The following is a 22,214-nucleotide window of genomic DNA, read 5'->3' as shown; positions in this document are numbered from 1 at the left end:
TGTATCTCAGAAATACTGTGCTGTATTTTAACATTTAGCAAGAAATGACATTTAGAGCTGCCAAAATCTGGAGACCCTTGTCCTATCTAACAAAACCATGGAACTGCCATTTATGGAGGATTCGCCAGAAGCCAGGTGTTGAGCTAAGGGTCATACCTGCATTATCCCATTTCACTCTAACAAGTTCTGTGATGAAGGTAATTACCACCATTCCATTTTACAGATGAGAATCTGGAGATTTAAAGGGCTAAGGAGCTTACCTAAGCTTATTGGAATCAGGTGAATGAATGACAGAGCCAGGACTCAAACTCACAGCTGTTTTCTTCTTAAAACAGATGTTATCCAGAAAAATAGAGGACAGATGGATTGTAGCAAAGGGAATGGAGCTACGGTAAAAGCAGTTAGCAAGGAGTCCGCCCTGCGTCCACCCGAGCACTTTGTGGAATGCGAAGCATTAACAATGGGGGGAACTCGTTGGTATTCATTATTCCTACTGTGGTATTTTTAGTCAGATCTTCCCCAAGGGGCATTTGAAGTTCTCCCAGAGCCTTGCAAGCATGTAGGGGAATTCCATTATTAGAGCAGCGCCCCCCAATGCTTCCCAAGCTTGCACTTACGTAGAAATCACCCCAGGGGACTTATCAAAACACAGATTCTCGGTTTAGAGTGGGGCCTGATATTCTGCGTTTCTAATAGGTATCCATGGACTATGCTGCTGGTTCACAGTGTGTACAGCAAGTGTTAAAGCCCTCAGAGCCCACGGATGGAGGTCTCTTCCCCACCTTCCCAGGCAAAGTCCCCTACTAAGCTCTAAATCAAGGCGTAGCCTGTGCAGCAGGTTGGGCAGCCTCCCTGACTCTGTGGAAATGGGGGGGGGGGACCCAAGGAAGGCTTGGAAACACAGGGCAGCAGCTTCAGCCCTGAGAAGAAGAGGAGAGGTGGGTGGAGAGCCTGCTGGCCCATCAATTCCACCAGCAATCAGCCAGAGGGAGCTGGTCTGAGAGCCATTAACATTTACAAGTCGCTCCAATAGCCCTCCCCACGCTCACTCCAGGGCACCGCAAAGTGCTCCTTATTGAGGCTAATGAAAAAGCCTGGAAGGTGGGCAGGGAAATCACACTCGCCCGCACGGAGTGGTAGCTCCTTTGAGGAGGGGAGTCTCTCTCTCTCCTTGAGGGTGAGCTTTTTGCTCAGTTATTTGGTCGTTTTCCGTCTCTTGCTGTCCAGGGGCTGGGCTGGTGCCCACTGAGCGGGTAAGCGGCGTCGGGCTCTTCCTTGGGGTCATCTCATTTCATCTTCACTCCTACCCGGACTGATGCATGAGGGTGCTGAACCCCAGATTCAACCCCAGGGCTGTGCACTCCCAATCCAGCCTGCAGATGGACAGCTGGGCGGGGGAGCTGTGCGTGGGGCCAGGCAGACCTGAACTTGTGTACACAGTTGTGCGTGGGAGTTGTGTATGGGTGTGGGTGTGCGTCTGCCTTTTGGGTGGGGAGAGAATAATTACTCACCATCAGATTCTCAAAGGCACTAGTGACCCTCCTAATAGGTAACAGGGCCCTGGATAGACGGGTCAACTATTGGCCTGGTTTTCCGGGTCCATTTTTCAACCATCCCCTCAAGAGGTAGTTGGGATTTCAGAATCTATGGCTTAAAAAAACACATAACGACATAAGGAACCCTGAAGTCAGGCCTGCTTCCTAGTGAATTGTATTTTCATCATTAGACCGCACTTGGTAAATAGCAAGTGAATGTGGCAAATACAGCGGTGCCTCGGTTTTCGAAGGTCTCCGTTGGCGAACGTTTCGGTTGACGAACGCCGTAAACCAGGAAGCAAGTGCTTCGGTTTTCGAACACACCTCGGAAGTCGAACATGCCCCGTGGCTTCTGCTGAGGCCAAGATCCAGGGGCTCAGCTGTCGGCTGTGGATCCCTCGGTTTTCAGAACTCGAATGGTCTTCCGGAAGGGGTCACATTTGAAAACCAAGGTACCACTGTACTGTGTTTTTTTTCTGCCTGTCCCCAACCAGTAGGTGGCAGGGCTGAGTCTAAATGTTAGCAACCCCTACCCCTGATCCAAAGCTCATGCCACAATATCATATGCCTACTGGAAGCAGCTGATGGACAGTCCTGCCTTCCTCACAAGAAGCAGTTCATGACGCTGATTAAGAGGAGCAGCTGTGCTTGGAGCCAGACAAACCTAGATGTAAATTGCAGTTGTATAGCCATTGGCCAATCACCTCAGTTTACCAGTCTGTAAGATGGGGCTGAGAATAGTCCCTACCTCATAAGGGGTGTTATAAGGAATAAAGAGATGATGGACATGAAACATCATGACTGTTAGTTTAGCACTATCAAGGTTGCTGGCCACCTTATATCATCTCACTTAATCTTGAGCCTTTGACTATGGCTTGCTCAAGATCCCAGGAGGAGCTGTGATTTGAATTAGGTTTGTCTGGAACCTAAATCTATAGGCAGTATGCTTTTTACTCTCTGAGTCATCTCCGAATGGCCTGACTGCCATAGGGCCATGCACATATAGGCGTTTAAGAGATATTTGTCCATTTAAATTGGTCTTGGTTCTAACTCAGTATGCATATTTGGAAATGAAACACCAAGAATCAGCTGGAGGTCTTCTCTGAAAGTTTGGGCTGCTGAGAAACAATGTGCTGTGGTCTAAACAAGGCTTGTTGACAGGCAACATAGTGAAGAATCTGGGGATGGTGTCAGGTAACACAGACCATTGTCTTGACTGGATGACACGGCTATGATTTCACCGCTCTGAGCTCGGCTGTAAGAGTGTCACTAGCTGCCTTGTCTCCCTTTCACAGCTGGCTGTAAGGAGTGAGTGAGGTCACTTATATGAAATTGTCTGACATTGTAGGTAAGGGTAATATCATTGGTATTACGATCACTGTGACAGGTAGAAAGGTCCCAAGGGAACTCCAAAGCAGTTCTGCTATGGAGGAAATGTTGCATTTAAAGAGACAGAGGACAAGAAGGAGCCCGGGCTATAGAAAGATTTATCGTCTTCAAGGGAAATCAAAAAGTAACTGATTCCTGGTCCCTATGGGGAGGGGAGAGGGGCTAAAATTCATGGCCTTCCCAAGTCCATCTTGTAGAAAGTATTAAAAGTGATTTAAATAAGACATTTACCAACATTTAAACTTTACCACCAAACTGATGCTGCTTTCCTAACATTACTAGCCTAGCGGCAGGGGAAAGGAGGAGTCCCATTACATAAAGACAGAAAACCTGTCTAAGGATCTGTAAAACCCAGGAAGGCTCCATTCAAAAGGCTCTGAATAGAGTTTATACAGCTCAAGAGGTGGCAGAGATCAGTGAGCACAATGGGTGAGTCTGCCTTTTTTTTTTCTTTTTCAGTTCTTTGATTAATCTCTCCCCACCCACTCCCCCCTCCCCACCTTCCCTCTGAGATCCCTCAGTCTGTTCCATGCTTCTATGTCTCTGGATCCATTTTGTTCTTCAGTTTATTTTGTTTATCACAGTCCACATATGAGTGAGATCATGTGGTACTTCTCTTTGTCTGACTGGCTTATTTCACTTAGCATAATACATTCTAGTTCCCCCCATGCTATGCCAAAGAATAAAAGATCCTTCTTTTCACAGCTGCATAGTAATCCATGGTGTGAATGTGCCACAGCTTTTTTATCCACTCATCTACTGATGGGCCCTTGGGCTGTTTCCAGATCTCAGCTATTGTAAACTGTGCTGCTACAAACATAGGGGTGCATAAGCTCTTTGTGACTGGTGTTTCGGGCTCCTTGGGATATATTCCTGGAAGTGGGATCACCGGGTCAAATGGCAGGTGAATTTTTAATCTTTTGAGGAACCTCCACACTGCTTTCCATAGTGGCTGCCCCAGGCTGCGTTCCCACCGGCAGTGCACCAGGTTCCCCTTTCCCCACACCCTCGCCAGCACTCGCTGTTTGTTGATTTGTCGACGGAGCCGTTCTCACAGGTGTGAAGTGATACCTCATTGTGGTTTTAATTTGTTTTTTCATATGTCTCTTAGCCATTTGTATGTCCTCTTTGGAGAAGTGCCTATTGAGGTCCTTTGCCCATTTTTAAATTGGAATGTTTGTCTTCCTTTTGTTAAGTTGTATGAGTTCCTTATATATTTTGGATATTAACCCTTTATCCAATGTGTCATTGGCAAACATGTTCTCCCATACAGTGGGCTCCCTTTTTGTTTGGTTGATGGTTTCTTTTGCTGTGCAGAAGCTTTTTATTTTGATGCAGTCCCATTTGTTTATTTTCTCCTTAGTTTCTCTTGCCCTAGGAGATGTATCAGTAAACATATTGCTATGAGAGATGTCTGAGATTTTGCTGCCTGTTTTCCTCTAAGATTTTTATGGTTTCATGTCTTACACTTAAGTCTTTTATCCATTTTGAATTTACTTTTGTGTATGGTGTAAGTTGGTGGTCTAGTTTCATTTTTTTGCATGTACCTGTCCAGTTTTCCCACACTATTTATGGAAGAGACTGTCTTTACTCCATTGTATGTTCTTGCCTCCTTTGTCAAATATTAATTGACTGAATCTGCCTTTTCGAGCTGAATGAGCAAGGCCTCCAGAAATGTCCGTTACAGCTGGGCAGCTGTTCCCCGAGTGAAGGAGCGGGTCAGCCTCCCTGCACACCCTCGTTTCCCAGGTTGCAAAGATTGCAAGCGGCCCCTCCCTTGGGAAGCTTTCCCAGCAGCTACAAAGCAGCGTCCTATCAGGAGCTAATGGAATAAGCCACTGACTCCCCTGGTAATTCATTTACCAAGCCAGGCTTAGGGATCAGAGCAAGCAGATATGTAGCCACTCACCCCTCTGTTTTCCAAGCAGAGTTCTCATTGGAATTAAGGAAGATATAATTAAAGTACCTTATTTGGGCATGCTGTAATTAGTCACCAATTTAGCATGCCATCAAATATAATCCGACTATAAACACCAGGGCTGCAGGTGCCAGTCCCCTGGTGAGTCCTGGGAACTAGTGAGCCCTGCCTGCCTTTTTCATAAGACCTCTTCACCTGTGAGTGACTTGCCTGCTGAGGCAGAGACTGGCTGGGACCAGTGAGAGTGAGCCCCAAGGCAGTCGGTCTTCCCAAATATTTCTCAGCCTGGGGAGTTAGGCTTCCAGGGAGCAGAATTTGTTTCATCACATAGAGAAACCTAGGGCGAAGGCAGCTTCTTCAATCTATACCTCAAAGGAAATAGCATGACCTCATGACTAAGCACAAGTTTGGGGGCTATTTTTTATCCATGCAACATGTTTACTGAGCCGTTGCTGTGAGCAGGACAGTGGGAATTCAATAAGGAATAAGACAGGATGACCTGCTGGAAGCTCCATGAGGGTGAAACCCTGTGCTCAAGCTGTGTGACCTTGGGCAAATGAGTTGACCTCTCTGAGACTGCTTGCTTATCAATAAAATGGGGATGCTGCATTCATCTCAATGTTGTAGTGAATACTGAAGGTGAGGAAAGATGTAAACGTCGAGTGCTTTCCCCAGCACAGAGCAGACCTGGGACTGGGAAGTCAGTCTCTCCAGATGAGTCCAGCCCTCTGATTCTAACCTGCCCGCTGGCTGCTCTGCTGCACCTCAAAGCAGAGCTCTGAGACGAGGCCCTGGAACTGGGGGCCAGAGTCATGTGACTGTTCCGGTCCCATCTGGAGCTCAAGAGTTTTTCTATAGCTACTAGAAGGGTGTGGGGCTGGCCATATATATGCAGGAATTGTCTGTTTTGTCCTGGGAATACCTCTGCCTGACATTGTTTGTGTGCATGGCTCTTTCCCACTGGACCCTGAGCTCCAGAAGCCCCCTGCTCCATTCTGCTTCTCAGCGACAGCCATCAGGGAACTTTGAAAGCACAAGTTCTAGAGGGTCCACAGCATGCCTAGGGCCACACAGTGACATCACAGGGAGGGAGGAAGGGAGAGAGAGAGAACCTAAGGTTCTGCCTGTATTAGGGTTGAGAGTGGGGAGCCTGTACTTTTGCTGGATCACTCTTTATTGGTGAATTTAAAACATAAGAGCAGGAATTAAAGCTCTGGAAAGGAAAAGCTCATCAGTCAAATGGTCAGTCATCTATCTCAACCAGGGGTTTCCAAAAAGGGGCCTTCTCAGGAGGGGGACCTGGCTCTTCATCTTTCGTAGCCGCAGTGTGTTTGGTCACAATGGCCGTCTTTGAAAAGGGTGCTGGGTGATCAGAAGTTCAATGTCAGGCACTTCCACTGCAACCCAGAAGCTGATCGCCAGGATCTTACACGTCCTTCAAACACACTGTATTTAGTTCAAGTCAACATACATGTATTGAGCACCTGCTTGATGCGGGCTAGGAGCCAGGAGGATGTGCTTACAGGATGCAAAGTCCTGGCCCTGTTGCTTGTTCCTGTGGGGTCACAGCCACCTGTGTGGCTGAACGTCTCCAAACCTCAGTTCTTCATCTGTGAAATCAGGAACATGATAAAGCTTCATTCATACGGCTTAGATGGGGCTCCAACAACAACGCCTATAAAAGTGACTGTAAATAAAAAGTGCTATTAGGATGTTAGATAACCCCACAGATGTCAGCAGTGGTAACAGGAAGTGTGTATTGAGAGGCGAGAAAAAATTTAAAAGGCAGGCTGCTCCCCACTTGGAAAGGCCTCTGACCCTCCTATTTTGTTCCTCTCTCCCAGGACCCACTCCATGGGTTGCGAAATAAAATATAGGAATCTCTGTTCATTCTGAATTTCAGATAAATAATGAATTTTTTAGTATAAATATATCCCATAGGATTTGTCAGACAAACACTAAAAAACCGTGTTATCTCAAACTAATAACCCTACCAACCCGTTATCCTGTTAAATAATTCCAGGCGGTGAGAAGTGTTAGTGTCATTTTTAAGTGGTTTATCATAATGGTCTCCTCATTAGAACATAAACCCCATGAGAGCAGGACCATGTCCATCTTATTTCTACCTGTATTGCCAGGGCTCAGCAGAGCTCCTGGCCCAGGGTAGGAAAACGGAACGGTCTTTGCATAATTACTGAACATGGGGATCCTTGCAGAGCAAGGGAGAGGCCCTTGGAAGCGTCCACCTTCCTGTTCTTCTGGTCTTCTTAGGTGGTGCTTTAAAAAAATCTTTCCAAGAATTATTCTAGTTCACATACCTAGGTCTGAAGACCCCAAGCCTTCTCAGGGCCTGGAGTTCAATCTGGGCCACTGTATGAGGTTCGGAAACATGGCATATTTCTCCTTTGAGCTCTGAGCCATCCATTCTCTGCATTCTAATTCTGTCACAGTCCTGGCCCCACAGCCAGAGCAATGGACTTGCCTTATACTAATGGCATTTCATTTATCATTATGGCGCTGAATGAGGGGAGACCATTAAGCTGAGCATGATGTTTTATTAGTGTGTTTTTCTGAGGTCTGTGACTCCGCATAACACAATGAATAAAAATGACCTGAATTTCGCTGCATGAGACATTTTCAGGCTACACTTTCTTCGCCACCCAAGCCTGGTGATGATGCCTTTGGAAAATATCTTCCCTTTTAAAGCACTACTGCAGGTGTGGCTTTCATTTAGTTTTATTCGAATGTTTTGCATTTGGCAATAACTCTGGTTTCCCATGAAATGAATATTACTCGATTCTTTTTTTATTTTTTGTCTCAAACAAGATCGACGTTAGGAATTTGGGCACCAGTGTGTCTACCCTATGCCTGAAACTGGCAACATTTGCCACAATGTTAAAAATGCTGTTTCTAAGTGTTGTTGAGATTGTTCATAGCCCTTTCTGATGTGAAGTGTCACATTCGCTGTGTCTGATGTACTGCATTTAAACAGAAATGGCTCTCTCTGTGCTTTGGGATTGAGTTTTAAATCGAATGGGCAGTTACTCAGGCAAGGCTGTTATATGTGAAAACACTGGTTTGTAAAGGACTGATGTGGGGTGGGAGGAGGGTCACTCTGTCTTGCCTCCTGGATTTCGCATTATGACAACCTAATCATCTACACAAGAGTGAGCCACTGTGCCCTCAAGCTCCTGTAACATAATCTTTAAAAGAAGAAAAGAAAAAGGAGGGACAGTAAAGTAAATGGACTTGCCCAAAGCCATTGGACAGTTTTTACAGGTCTCTTCAAAAGGGACCGCTCCTAAAAATTAGTGTCCCAAATCTTCCTCTTTTGCTGGCAACAGGTGTGTGTGTGTGGGGGGGGGGGTTCTGCAGCTTATATACAACCATATTCCAAGGGTGTAAATATTGCTTCACAGATTCCAACAGTTACACTTTCAAAATACACAATGGTGGTTTTTTTCCCCCTTTAAAAGTCAATAACTCATAAGGGGGAAAAAAATCTGTGTGCATAAAGATGTTAATTAGCAGCATTATCAATACCAGCAAGAAGAAATTGGAAGCCAGCATTCTGGAACTTGTTAAGTAAATTATGGTGCATGGACTATGATGAAAGATAATGCATTCATTGAAATGATAATTAGAGGGACTTGGATGCATGGAAAGTGCTTAAGCTAAAGTATAAGTGAAAGAAAATTTACCATATGTATGGACATAGTGATTGCAGATCTATCAGTATAACTGGACGGATGGATGCGAACTGGAAGGGGAGGGGAAAATGAAAATAATAGCTGTACAGAATCAGTTGGATGAAAGGTAATTAATTACTATTATTTAAAATCATTTTGAAAAGCTAAAAATTCTTTTTTAAATAATGATTTATAAAAAAACAATGGCAGAAATATGCCATCAGTTTAAATCTTTGAATCTAGAGTCTACAACTTGGTTCATCTCAGAGCTCATTAATAAGGTAACTTCCAACTTGCAGACCCATTTAAATTCTCCAAATCCTGACTTAGAAGGCCAAGGTTGAAACTATTCAGAGAGAGACTTCCGAAAAGGGGGTTGGGGGGAGTCATCCTGTTTAAGGATAAGGAGCTCTCAGTGTCACCCAGGATAAGCTCCTTGTCTTCTCGATTAAGGTACTAGCTCAGAATCGGAGACTTGGTCAAGGTCCCAGAGAGAGTAGCAGGACTAAAACCAGGCAGGGCAGTCCCTGGTGTGGGACAGACCTAGTGTGTGAGCCACAGAAACATCCCTCTGGTGGGGGGATTACAGCGAGGTTCACGCAGCTCACAGCCAAGCCCAGGCAAGGGCCCAAGTCCAGCCCCTACGCGCCTCCCAGGCAGCACACGCTCTAGCTGCACAGCTGTGCTCTCGGCGGCCTGCTGGGAAGCATGAGGTTGGCCAATGTTCCGTTGCCCTTTCGATGTGTGTGGAGTTGCCCTTTTTCTACCCTGTTTAAGGCCAGGTGGACTATCTGTCAGCCTTCCTTCTGCTCTGCTCTGACTCACTGTGGACTCCCAAGAGTCGGCACCACCTGCTCAGTTCCTAGAAAGCGTCACCTCTTGTTTGACCAAGGGCTGTCCGCAAAGCTCTGGGCCACCGCGGGGAAAGAAAGACAGGGGCTTCACTCAGGGGCGGCCACCCTTCACTGTCGGGATTCTACCGAGAGTCCTGCTGGCCGCACTGGATTTCCATGGGCAGAGCCCAGAGAACAGAGTGGTCCTGATTTGGAGTGTTAGGCTTTTCTTTGTGACATCCTAGATGTCACTGGCACCTGGTTCCAAGTCAAGACCTGGAACCTCAGAGTTCAGAATACCTGCTGCAGGTCGCCATTTGCCTTTCAGCCCAGCTCAGGGTTCAAATGTTCTTTGTGTTTTGTGTTCCTCAGCCTGTGAGCACAAAGAAGATGCTCAGCTTGAGTCTGTAGAAAAATGGAGCTTCAGGTTAAACTAAAAGCATTTTATTGCAGCCAAAACAGTATGAGACAATACTCCTACTTACCTGATCTGTTACTTAGACAAGTTCCTTAACCTCTAAACCCCTATGGTAACCGCCTCACTGGGTCACTATGAGAATCTGGTGAAAGAGTGTATGTAAAACATGTAGAACAGAACCTGACATACAATAAGCCTTCGCTATGAGTTAGCTATTATATTTATCTGAATCTTCTTATCAGTGAAACAGGAATTCCTGTCTTCACCACCACCACCCTTAATGATTGTGGTCCCTGTTTGGTCAATCCTTATGCAAATAAGGGCTCCAGACCCTTGCAATTTGATTGGTACAAAAGGCAAAGTCCCAGTTGGTCAGAATGGAGCTGATCTGATTGGTTGGTGAAGATGCTGATGGAGCTATAGCTTCGCATCTCCATTGGATGGGGAACGTCTCAGTCCTGTTGGTTGAAATGGAATTCCAGGAACTCCTGCCTAAGGACTGGCTCCGCTGGCAGGAGCGCAGTGCCGGCAGCTTAGTGCAAGAGGCGGGCAGGGTAGTGCAAGCTTCTCCCTGGAGCTCAGTTTGCATGAGAGGCCACTGTTCAGAAATAGCTGCTGGGCTCTGTTTTGACATTTAAGCCCAGTTAGCCAGCAGGAGCCCTCCTCCGTAGATATTACTTTCTTGGGGTCAACAGCTATCAGTCAAAAAATAATAATTCTGCCATATATTATGTGAAAAACATGTCAGTTATACTAAGTGTTCATTGAATTGAAGGTATATAACACAAATGTTTTTTAAATATGTGGGGGTTTTGCAGTTTTGTCTTATTTGGTGTGCTTCTGCTTTACCTCAAACAGCACTGATGGCTGGGGAGGGGAGGGGAGGGGAGGGGAGGGGAGGGGAGGGGAGGGGAGGGGAGGGGAGGGGAGGGGAGGGGAGGGGAGGGGAGGGGAGGGGAGGGGAGGGGAGTCCTTCCAGATCCCAGAAGGCCCTGGTCATTTAGACCTTCTGTACCTGATGATTATTGCAGACTCTTTAATGAGGACTTTAGGGCCCAGGGAGGCTGTGGCTATGTATCTCTTTTGAGGAAGGATTGGGTATTAAAGAATCCCCGCAGTCCGTTTGAACCCTATTGCCTTGGCCTGGTGGGTTAGAGACCACTCTTGACCTTCAACTCTTCTAGTCCTGTCGGAGTGGGTTGCCGTTCCTCTAAATTGAATTCAGAACCTGTCAGTCATTCTGGATTCAGACTTAAAGACCCTATTGATGCAATCGTTATTTTAAGAATTGGAACAGAGGAAAATGACATGTGGTTGTATTAACAAGAGAAAACAACAGCAATTGCATCCACATATTATGGTTGAATCTCAGATTCAATGAACTCTGGGATGAGATGGAAAACATAATAAGCTTGATTCTGAAAATTGAGTAATCAGCATTCCATGTGGCTCCAATTGTAATGGATGGAGAGACATAAGCAAATAAAGGGATGGTTTGCTCGTAAACTTTTCTGAGACTGTCACCATAAAAGTGGATTTATCTCTTCAAACAATTGTCCATTGAACTGTGGAATAAGGAACAGAACCTCCAAATCTGAAGTATCACATTTTAAGTCAAGTTTTGAAAAAAGACAAATCCAGACACTTTTAAATTTATAGGATTAATCTTCTGTCTTTCCACCAATAACAAGAAAATTGAATCTGCAAAATTACGTTCAGTATATAATTTTCAGCTGTGTAATTATTGTTTAAAGATACATGTCTTCATTTTCCTCTGCTGCCTTTTGAAACTCCAGTCCATTTCAAATCTTTTGTTAATAAGCAATTTCGTTCTCAGAGTGCTTTCTTTGTGTTGGTAATTAAGCGTTATATTTACATAAAGGAAATAGTGAAATACAATCTCTTCCAAAAGAACATTCTCAAACATTCCACTAAGCAGCGCCAAAGCATGACCCTGCAATGCCAGACTTCCTGCTGGTGATGCAGTAAAAGCTCTCTGATTCCTCTGAGTGATATACCTGTTCCTTTTAGGCGCAATAGTTGAGGAAATATTGAAACAACTCCATAGCAACTGTGAGAGTGAACATACAGCAACTGTAAGTTTATTACTTGACACTTTGGCATTACATCTGGCCGCTGTGGCATGCGTTGGCCTCAGGCAGCAAATACTTGCAGGACAAGTGTATTTTCTGCACATTTGATATAGTTACCAATGTGAATTTTTTTCTAAAGTGGAAAATGGACATTAGTTAATATACTAACATGTGACAGTAACTCTGCCAAGAGGTAAAGAAAACACCAGCCTGAGTAAATGGGGCCCACCCTCACTAGGGTCCAGTCTGGTCAAGGAAATGAGATAAACATGATTTTGATAAGCAAAATAAATGGGATAAGTGGGTCCAGTGGTGGGCGTTGAGGTGGCAGGGCACAAAAACTTGGAGGGAGAAAATGCAAGGCATGTTTAGGAAAGAGAAAGTAAATATATTCATGATTATGATCATATCTATTGTATGCCAAGCACAGAGCTAAATGTTTTATTTGCAATATGTCATGTAGAACAACTCATCCCAGTTTGTGTAGGACTTTCCTGCCTTTCAGTCCTGGACACACTGGGACTGTTGTTCACCAACATGCATTCCTTATGACTTTATGAGATCTAAGCTACTATCACTCTCAGTTTACAGATGAGGGGAAGGAAGGTCAGGAGGCAGGGGAATGTATCTCAGATTGCATAGTCGCTAATATATGGGGACCTGAGATATGAAAGAGAGTGATATTTTAAAAATATATATATATGTATTGATTTTTAGGGAGAGGGAAAGGGAATGCCCTGACTGGGTATCCAACAGTGACCTCTCGGTTCTTAGGTCGATGCTCAACCACTGAGCCACACCAGCCGGGAGAAACAGAGTGCTCTCAACTGCTAGTGCGGGACATGCATCCTTAGGCTAACACAGAGCATTTGCGTGGCACAGGTCTAGGTAACAAACCAAAGAAAAGGCAATTGGTACAAAATTGTGGTGAATCCAAATTCAAGGATTTTCCTGCGGGTACCGGAAAGTCACTGGAGGTTTCTGAGCATCAGAACAAGGTGGAAGTGTTCCTGACTGATTTGATATTCATGGCACTAAAGCAATTAGTTCAAATAACGCTTTCCCACCGCTCTTCCTATCTCCAGGAATCCACAGCTCACCTTCTAAGGCTACTTCTCCCAAACCCTAAACAAACCAAAGGAGATCAAGTGAATGTGTCCTATTTCTAATCCATTTCAAGATTTTTTTCCCTTTTACTTGTTAGTATTTTCCCCATGTTTCTCTCTATAGCAGAAACTAGAAACACTTGGAAGGTCGTAAGCAGCTTTGCTTAAACACATTTCTTTTGTCGTCTATCATGTCTCAAATCTCATTTCCTTAAAGAAATAACAGGTAGTAGAGGTGCCAGGTCGCGGCTTCTCTCTGAGAGATGAGAACAGAGCGGGGCAAATAAAGGTGCGTGGGGCTCAATTTAGAGTCTGCGAGTGCGCACATCTTTTGTCATTTTACCAATTTCCTGTAAGTCTGCTTATTCCCTTTTATTGCCTTTTATTCTGAACTGTTCTGTGGTTTATTTGAGAGGCGGTGGCAGGGACCCACACTTGCTATCTGCTGAGATGTAGGCCACCTGAGATCAGCATAATTCCATGGTCTAGTTAGTGCAAGACAGCCAAGCAGAGAAAAGTCCATTCAGGGGGAAGGTGGTGATTTTCATGAAGTGCCTCTCCCTGTTTGATCCAAAGAGATATATTATGCAGAAACCTGAAACAGCAAGCCTTTGTGCTGGAAACATCCATTTAGCTACATTTCATCATGGTTCCTGCCAAGTCGCCAGGTCCTTACCTTCCTAAGCTCCTGCTTGTTCAAAATTGAAAAATCACTGCCTTCGCAGAAACAACCCATCCTTCTCTGTGAGGGCCCATCAGTTTGGTCAGCACTCCTTTCTGGGAGTTTACTGGAGGATAAATTATATCAAGAAATTAAATAGAAACACTATTAGTAATGCCGACAATATTCCCACACACATGAAATATTTAATGAAAACCAGGAGCTAGGGAGTTGAATTTGCACAAAGAGAGCCTATATAATGAACATATTCTCTGAATGCAAATGCAAGTTGGTTTTTTCTTCTAAAGAATAAAAATATTTTTCTTGGCAAATACCCAAGAGCTGTCCTTTGTTTTGCTTTTAGTGACAGGGAAACATCCATTTAGCAATTCCCTGCCTCAGTTGATGCCACCCAGAATGGGACATCCAGAGGTGTTTTAGGAGTCCAGGGACAGTCTCAATCGGAAGCAGCCCAAGTGGTTTGTACCATGTGTACCAAAGAGTTGGAGGTGTGAATGGCCAACAGAACCCTCACTCTTCGGTGGATGAATGGACTCTGTCAATTAAAAAGAAGGTGGTTTCTGCTAAACACAAGTGTAGGCAGCTGAAGCAATCGTTTAAAACGGGAGACAGTTCAGGGTCCTGCTGTGAGTACATCTCACCCTCTATGCTTGAAGTAGGCCGGGCCATTCCATAGAGGTGAATAAGAGCACTAGGTTCTCTACCCTGTTAGATTTGGCCCATGGTACATTAAATCACCTGTGAACTAATCCTCTGTGTCTAATCACAACAGACCAATTAAATCAACATTAGGTATGGAAGAATCTAGACATCTATATATTTTTATATGCCTGTCAGGACTCAGAAACCAGAAACAAAGAACTTAATTAAAATAATTTTTAACAAGTTAACCAGTTATTAAGGAATGCAGGAAGTAGCTACTACCTCTAAGGGTGGGGAAAACAAAGGAGTGAAGTCAGAGCTATTAAAGCAGAGAGGAGGGTCCCTACAGAGCTGAGACTGTCACCCCTGGGGGGAGGGGGACGTGCTGCTGCTAGCTATTGCTGGTGTCTGACCTCAGAGAAAGGACCTCCAGCAGCTGATGGGACCCAGACTTCAGAGGAACTGGCTTGCTAGAGCTTGTATCTCAGATACAAATGGTTCTGGGGTTGTGGCAAAACTGAAAACTAAAACAAGCTGTTCCTAGTGGAACTAACTGGTAGGGCTAGGGTGACACTAATAGGAACAGAAAGCAAACAGGGTAGAGAGAAATCCCTTTTTCCTATTCCATCTTTTCAGTTTCCTCTAGTGGCAGAGCTTGTAAAGGAGAAATGCTGTTGGCACAATTCTGGCACTAACATTTCAAAGCAGTATATAGAAGGGTGGGTAAAGTAAGAAATACGAATTGATAACCAGCACTGTTCCCCCAGGTGATTCTGTTGGGCAGGCAGGGTTGAGAACCATTAACTATTGAAAACCATGATTTCGGACTCTCCTTGGGCATTCCTGGTTTGCTTTTATTTTCCACAGCCCCCAGTCAGTTCAACCTGCCCGTGATCATCAGCCTGCTCCTTTGGTTTTCATCTTTGCCTTTGGACTCTTGACCTTTGGGTTTCCACAATTATGGCTTAGATTTGGCCCGTGGAGTCTCCCAGTTTTAAAGAACTGTGGCCCTCATTGGCCCTATAGGACCCAAGGCTAGGCAATTAAAAGACAGATATAGAACTATGATGTCCATGGAGGTTGTTTCGGTTCATAGCTTCAGGGACCATATTTCTGTGGAAGCAGCCAACTCTGATGGTCCATTACCGCTTTGTGTGGATCGCCAGTTCCAACAGTGGTCTCTGCCATTGGCTTTGGTGAGAACCTAAGAAGGAAAAATCTGTTATCCTGGGAGGTGTGATTGAATAAAAACATTAGCTTTCATGCCTCTGCTTTTGTTCCCTGGAATGCCTTACTGGGTTCTTTCTAGTAGTTGTGGGGTTCATCACTTACAAAACGTTCAACCAGTTACATTAGGTGAGACACAAATCTAGTCTTCTTATCATGAAGGCCTCCCATGTACGTGGAAACACTGTCAATCCTCATTCAGGTTATTGGAATGAGCGTCAGCAGGCTTCAGTCACTGGTTTAAATGTATATCCAGCACCTACCACCATGTAGGTAGTATTCTAGGCACTAGAGGTACAGCAGTGAATAAGGCAATTTATCGTCCTCATGGAGGTCACATCCTACTTGGGAAGAGAGACAATAAGTGAATTAAAAGTAAACTTATAATGTACCAGATGCTATATTAATTATGTATTGCTATGTAACTAACTACCTCAAATTTAGAACCTTAAAACAACAAAAGTTTATTATCTCACAGTTCCTGAGAGGCAGAGCCTGGGAGCAGAGGAGTTGGGTGGTTCTGGCTTATGGTTTTTTATGAAGTTGCAGTCTCGTCTGAAAGTACGTCTGGCTTTGGGGGATCTGCTGCCAAGTTCATTCATGTGGCATTATCACGAGGCTTCATGCCTCACCATGTGGGCCTTTCCAGAGAGCTGCTCACAACTTAGCAGCTGGCTTCCCCCAGAGTGAGCAATCTAAGGGCAAGAGGGAGCGATCAAGATGGAAGCCTTTATAACCTAATCTTGGAAGTGGCATACTATTGCTTTTCTCATATTTTATTGGTTTCCTTACCCTGATAAAATGTAAGGGAGGACCACAGAAGGGCATGAATACCAAGATCCAGGGATTTTCGGGGCTGTCTGGGAGGCTGGCTGTCATGGATGGTAAGAAGCTCCATGGAGGAAACAAAGCAGAGTAAAATGATAGGGGAACATGGGTTTGGGGTTACCATTGCTCTTGATACAGATGGTCAGAGAGGACTTCACTGATACGGAGCAGGGACCTGAGGGGGTAACTTTGTGGCTTGCTTTTTAAAGAATGCCTTTTCCAGGGAGACTTCCCTCAGCCCCTGCCCCACCCCTCATGTTCACTGAGAACTCCTACTGTGCGCACCCAGAGTACCCACACTTATTCTCTAAAAGCTCTCAACACCCTGCAGTGTCTTCTTTCTTTCTCTTCCGCTAGAGGGTGAGTTCTTCAGTGCCCTAGACAATGTTTTATTTATCTTCGTAGTCCCAGGAAAAGATCAGTAAGTGTTTGATGAATCAATGAAATAAATAAGTGAATTCATTTTCTTTGCAGTCTCTTTTAAGGAATTTAGCTTGAACTACTCTTTAACATTATATGTGTGTGTGTTTTAATTAAGCATCAATTTCCTTTTGCCTAAAACAAAAATCCTTGAACATGGGTTCGTATTGCCACTGTAAGCATATAAATGTACCCCCTGCTCAACTGCATTGCCTACAGATACTGTTAGTTTATGACGCACCATATGGGACAAAAATATGTGGCAACTTATTGAATGGGAACATTTTGTGAGAAAAATATTTTTGTTCCCATGCAGCAACGTTTCTATTAAATAGCTTCTAAATATGTAAAAAGAAGGGGGAAAAAAAACCTCAGAGTGGCAATAGAATACCCTAAGGAGTCTAGAAAGCATGCAAAACAGCAATATTATTTTATAATGAAAACCAGATATGAGTGATATTATTTCTTCATACCCTCCTTTCCTTTGGCAGTCGTTTATTTCTAAATATATGTCCCTTGTCCAATAAATCACATGCTCTGATTCACCCATAGCCCAGGGCCAGAGGCAGCCACTTATACAAAAGGACAATTGGTCACTCACAGAAATATGTGTGTCTTGTATTTGGGAATTAAACCATCATTCCAATGTCAGCAGCCTCTCCCTTTGTGACTCCAGAGGTCTAGTATGGCATCTAGTTTAGGATTGTTTCCAAATTTCATCCCTGAGAACTCAAAGTACCAAAGCCCTGGAGACTATAATGTGCACAGGAGTCAATAGGTATTTTGTTAAATGCAGGTTCTGATTCAGAAGGTCCAGGGTGGGGCCTAAGGTTCAGCATTTCTAGCCAACTCCTGAGTGATTCTTTGGGGCTGGTTCTCATATCATGCTTTGAAGAGTAAGATACTAAAATAGGTCCAGAAAGTCCAAACTTTACCTATCTGCCTACATCTGTACATGGTTTGAGATTCCTTTTACTTTTTACTTTTTTAGGAAATCATCCTAGTGAGGAACTCCATAGCAGTCAAGAAAAAAATTTATTTTATTAATTTGCAAAGTTTTTAAGCTATTTTTTCTCCAAAAGATAATTTACATTTTGTGTCTCTGTTCCTTCAAAAGTTTATTTAGAAAAACAACATGTTCTACCATACATTTTTATTTAAACAAGTGCCAATGCGAAGAAATCTACAATTTAGATTTCAAACCAAACTGAATCCTTACCTCTTACCTCCATGTCAGATGTTCTGCGCTTCACTCATTTCCAAATTGGAAGTGATACATATTTATTAAAAGTAAAATTAAAAATTATATTGATCATCCCATATAAAATTCCAGGTCAGTACCTTTCTTCCAGCTGCATAGGAGGAACAGGGGCTTTCACCTATGATGTGTTTTATTTTTATCATTTTAAGAATTATTAGTTTCATATTTTAAACTTTTATTATTTTAAATTTTATTATTTTAAAATAACAAAAATATTTTTTGACGTGACACTGATCTATATTCAAAATAGTACACAGACTGTTCAGGGATATTCATTAGTCTTTGCCTATATATATTCAAGTTGTCTTATAAAGAAATACAAATATTATATCATACTGGCTGGAGGTTATTGGCTTTTGTTTATTTTTAAAGGCTTATCAAAGTGCAAAAATATTCTATAATAAACAGGAGCTCCTCTGACTTGTATCTCTTAAGCAGCTCATTCCATGCCCCCTCCCTCCCCCACTGCACTCCACCCTACCCCACCCCTAGAGCGCTCACCCTGGTCTAAGGAGGAAGGTAGCACTTGTGCCCAGGAGGCCTTGGAGACCCACTCACTAGGTTCCTGTAGCAGCTAAACCTAGATCAGCACTCTCCCATCAAATACCAGCTCTGAGTCACATTGGTCCCCAACTCCACATGTATCACAGCTCGCAAAAACACATATATTTTGCAGACAACTCACAGGGTGAATTTGGATATTTTTAAATGTCTGTACTTAGTGAATTTTAGTAATCACAGATTTTCCATCTCACTTCAGTTGTGAACCTCAGTGCTACCTCAAAGATATTGAGAGTACTTCTGACTTCCAAATACCCAAAAAGGCAATAACAAGGAAACCCAACAGATTCCTCTTCTGCTATATATATTAGAATGCAATTTTTAAAAATATACTCACTCTTACCATGTAAAGAGGGCCAGAAGTCAGGAGACCCAGATCCATGTTTAGCACTCCCTTAGTCCCCAACTGGTTAGCTTAGGACGCTGCTCATTGCCTCCCTGGGACTCAGTTTCCTCATTTGGGAACATGGACCAGCAGAGGTTTTGTGAAGAGCAAAGAAGCAATACAGTCTTACTTTGGGCCTAAATGTAATGCATTCTCCCATGCACGCCTGTGCTGGGGTAGGGGGCAGGGAAGGGGTGCTGGGGTGATGGTTAAGATCAGGGGAAAACAGTCAAGAATTCTCTATGGCCTGGAGCATGGTAGAACCTGCTGGGACATTCCCATAACTTTCCAAAGGATCATGCTGTCCTGGGAAAGGGCTTGAATGGTCCTGCAGAAAAATTTGACTCTCTTCCTGTTCCCCATTAGGAAAGTTGCTGTCATCAAAAGAAGTGGACTCTTTGGGGAAAGAAAGAGTGTGTGCCGTGTTAACATTTTGTTCTTTCCCAGCAGGGCCTATGAGAAGACCATCTTGGAATACACCTCGTGGGAACAGACCAGAGAACCTTCCTGAACTGATAGCCTGGGGGCAGGCAGAACATTAGAAGCTGGCTTAAGTGAATCCATGACTTGTCATAATTTGACTATGAGACATTTTTTCCTTCACTCAATATAATTTCAACCTGAAGAGGCAGCATGGAGGAACAGAAATAGGGTAAGGAGACTGGGCTGGATCTCTGAGTTTAAACTCTGGTTTAATCCCTGTTCTGTCCTTTATAAGCTAAGTGAATTCAATTTCATCATAGGTAGAATAGACTTATCTTGGGATTTGAATAGGTCAATAACTAATGCTTTTCTCCTCCTGCAAATAAGAATCTGAACATGATTAAAACAGGCATGAGTCAAATTGGAGGGGAGGGTCAACATCAGCCTAATAACTGGTGCATCTTGGTTTGGGAATGCAGCCTGGAGCTGGAGCCAGTAATTCCTAATATTTCTAATATTTTTACCCTTTCCAAAAAATGAACCAAATTCAGGGAAAATAGCTAGAAAGTCATAACCATCTGTCCTCCTCAATGATCACAAAGGAGAGAATAAAGGAGATGAGACAGAGGATGGCATCACTTCAAAAACAAGAGGAAACGGGCCCTCTATGACCCCAGATCACCTGGGGAAAGAACAGTGCGCCAGTGGGTGCAGAGACCCAGCCATCATAAAAAGGGAGCAGGTTCTCCTGGGGGTGGGAATGTGCCAGGGTCTGGAAGGGTCTGTGATGGAAGCCTGGAAACAAGGGCCGAGGAAGAGGTTCCCCAATTACATACCACCGCCCCCTTCTTGTAGTTGGTGAAATAATTAACTGAGATCGGTAAGTGCAGCACCAATCAGAGAGCCAGTGACCACTTGTGGTTATTTTCTTTCCTTCTTCTCCCCCTGCCCCAACCTGCTTTGGAAATGGAGCGAGGCCAAGTTCTGGATACTTCCTAAGACACTTCCTCCAGGGCAACACCATCTACCTTGGTCTACAGCTGTGGGCCCTGTGTCCTGCCCAGTTTAGCATTTGCTGGACAGAAGAGTCCAGGCAGAGTGATGTTTATCCAGCCACACTCTTTCCAGCAGGGAATTTTTAGGCAGAGAAATCACAAATTCTAATTATTTTTTTTCCCAAATCACTCCTTTTCTTTGCCTCCACCCCCATTCCTTTGCAGGCTCCTTTACTGGGTCCTTTTGCATGAAGGTCAGCATCTCCCAGCCGTGGTTCCTTCCTCTTTTCTTATGTCCTTTTGCCTGCCCCCTCCGGGTGGCCCCGCTCACTTCAGCTGCAGACTGCACTTGAGCTGACTTCCGAGTCCCCGTGTCCTGCCCCGACTTCCGACTCACTTCTCCAGCCGCTGCAGGGCCACTTGGATCCCCTTTGAACAGCAGGAAGGCAACTCACTTTCTCACCCTCCTTCCCTCCAACTGCGTCTTTCTTATACTCCCCAGACCCCCCCCCCCCCAGCCAGTCCTGGGGCCTTTACTGCACGCAGAGTAAACGGGAGAGTGGAGGGCGGCTTAGGGCAGTGTCATAAGCATCCCTTTAACCGCAGCTTTGGGAAGCAGGGAACAGCCCCAGACATCAGTGTGGCCTCTGCTTGGCCTCATGAACTTACACGACCCCTTCCTCCAAGCTGTGTTTGCTTCTTCAGTCTGAACAGTGACCAAATAATAACTAAACAACTCCCCTAATGGGTAGCAATGGCCACCGGAGAAATGACTTGTTTCGGACTATTTTCATCTCTAATGTGTAAGTTGAATATAATGAAATAGGTACCATGAATTAGACTTTCCGGCTAAACACGGTGACTCTTTTATCTCAGATATGTTGCAATAAATGAGTGAAAAGATGATACGTGTGCAGAAGATTTAAAGAATTAAACCTACAGAATTCAATTAGTAGTTAGCTACATCCCGATTTTATATCTAGGGTTACTTAGGTTTTTTTCTTTTTCTTTTCATAAAACTTGGCTCTGAAGTCAGACCCCCCTCCTGGGATGTGACTTCAGACCAGCTTGTCTTCAAAAACTCTTCCTAACATTCTGAGAAAATAAAGAGGACAGTTGACACTGCTGTGGTGTTAGAACTCCATCTATATTAGAATTTCTCCTTAGAGGATAATTTTAAATAGAGAAAACTCTACGCATTGAGAGTTCAACACAGCAGAAACAGCCAAAACGCCCAACACGAGGGCAATGGTGAAATGAAATGTGGTGTTTTTGTGTGATGGAAACCAGCGCAGCCATTATATATGATGCGGCCAGGCTTTGTAGCTTCGTGGGGAAGCACTTGTGTTAAGATGCTACGTGGAAAAGCAAGGTCAAGAGCGTGTAGATGGTATGATCACAAGAACCTAAGAAGCAAGCCGTGTAGCCTCTGCTTGTTTTTACCCTCTGCCAGTGTAACGGTGGCAAAGGAGACCAGCTGGGTGGCAGGAACCTCTACCAAGGCCTTTTCATGGTCAGAACTTTCTCTGCCAGTTCTCCCTGTGGGGAAAGGATTTCAATACTCTCATATTCCCTGTCCTACTTTATTTCTCTGAACTCTTTTTTTTTTTTTAATAACTTATGTCTGATTGCCAAAGTAATACATGTTCACTGGAAAATCTCCCTAATTTTAAAGTTTATTAATCACGCCTGGTTTGAAGTGAAATTGGAAAATGATTGTTTTCTCAGCAACCCAAACTTTTGGCGGCTTGCCTCCAAACAGAGCTTGGAGTTATGTAACTCTCAGTTTAGCAGGAAAACTTTTCCAAA

Source organism: Miniopterus natalensis, chromosome 14 (genome assembly GCF_054644295.1).
Source record: "Miniopterus natalensis isolate mMinNat1 chromosome 14, mMinNat1.hap1, whole genome shotgun sequence".
NCBI classification, from domain to species: domain Eukaryota; kingdom Metazoa; phylum Chordata; class Mammalia; order Chiroptera; family Miniopteridae; genus Miniopterus; species Miniopterus natalensis.
The sequence above is the reverse complement of the archived record's forward strand: the minus strand, read 5'-3'. Positions refer to the sequence as shown.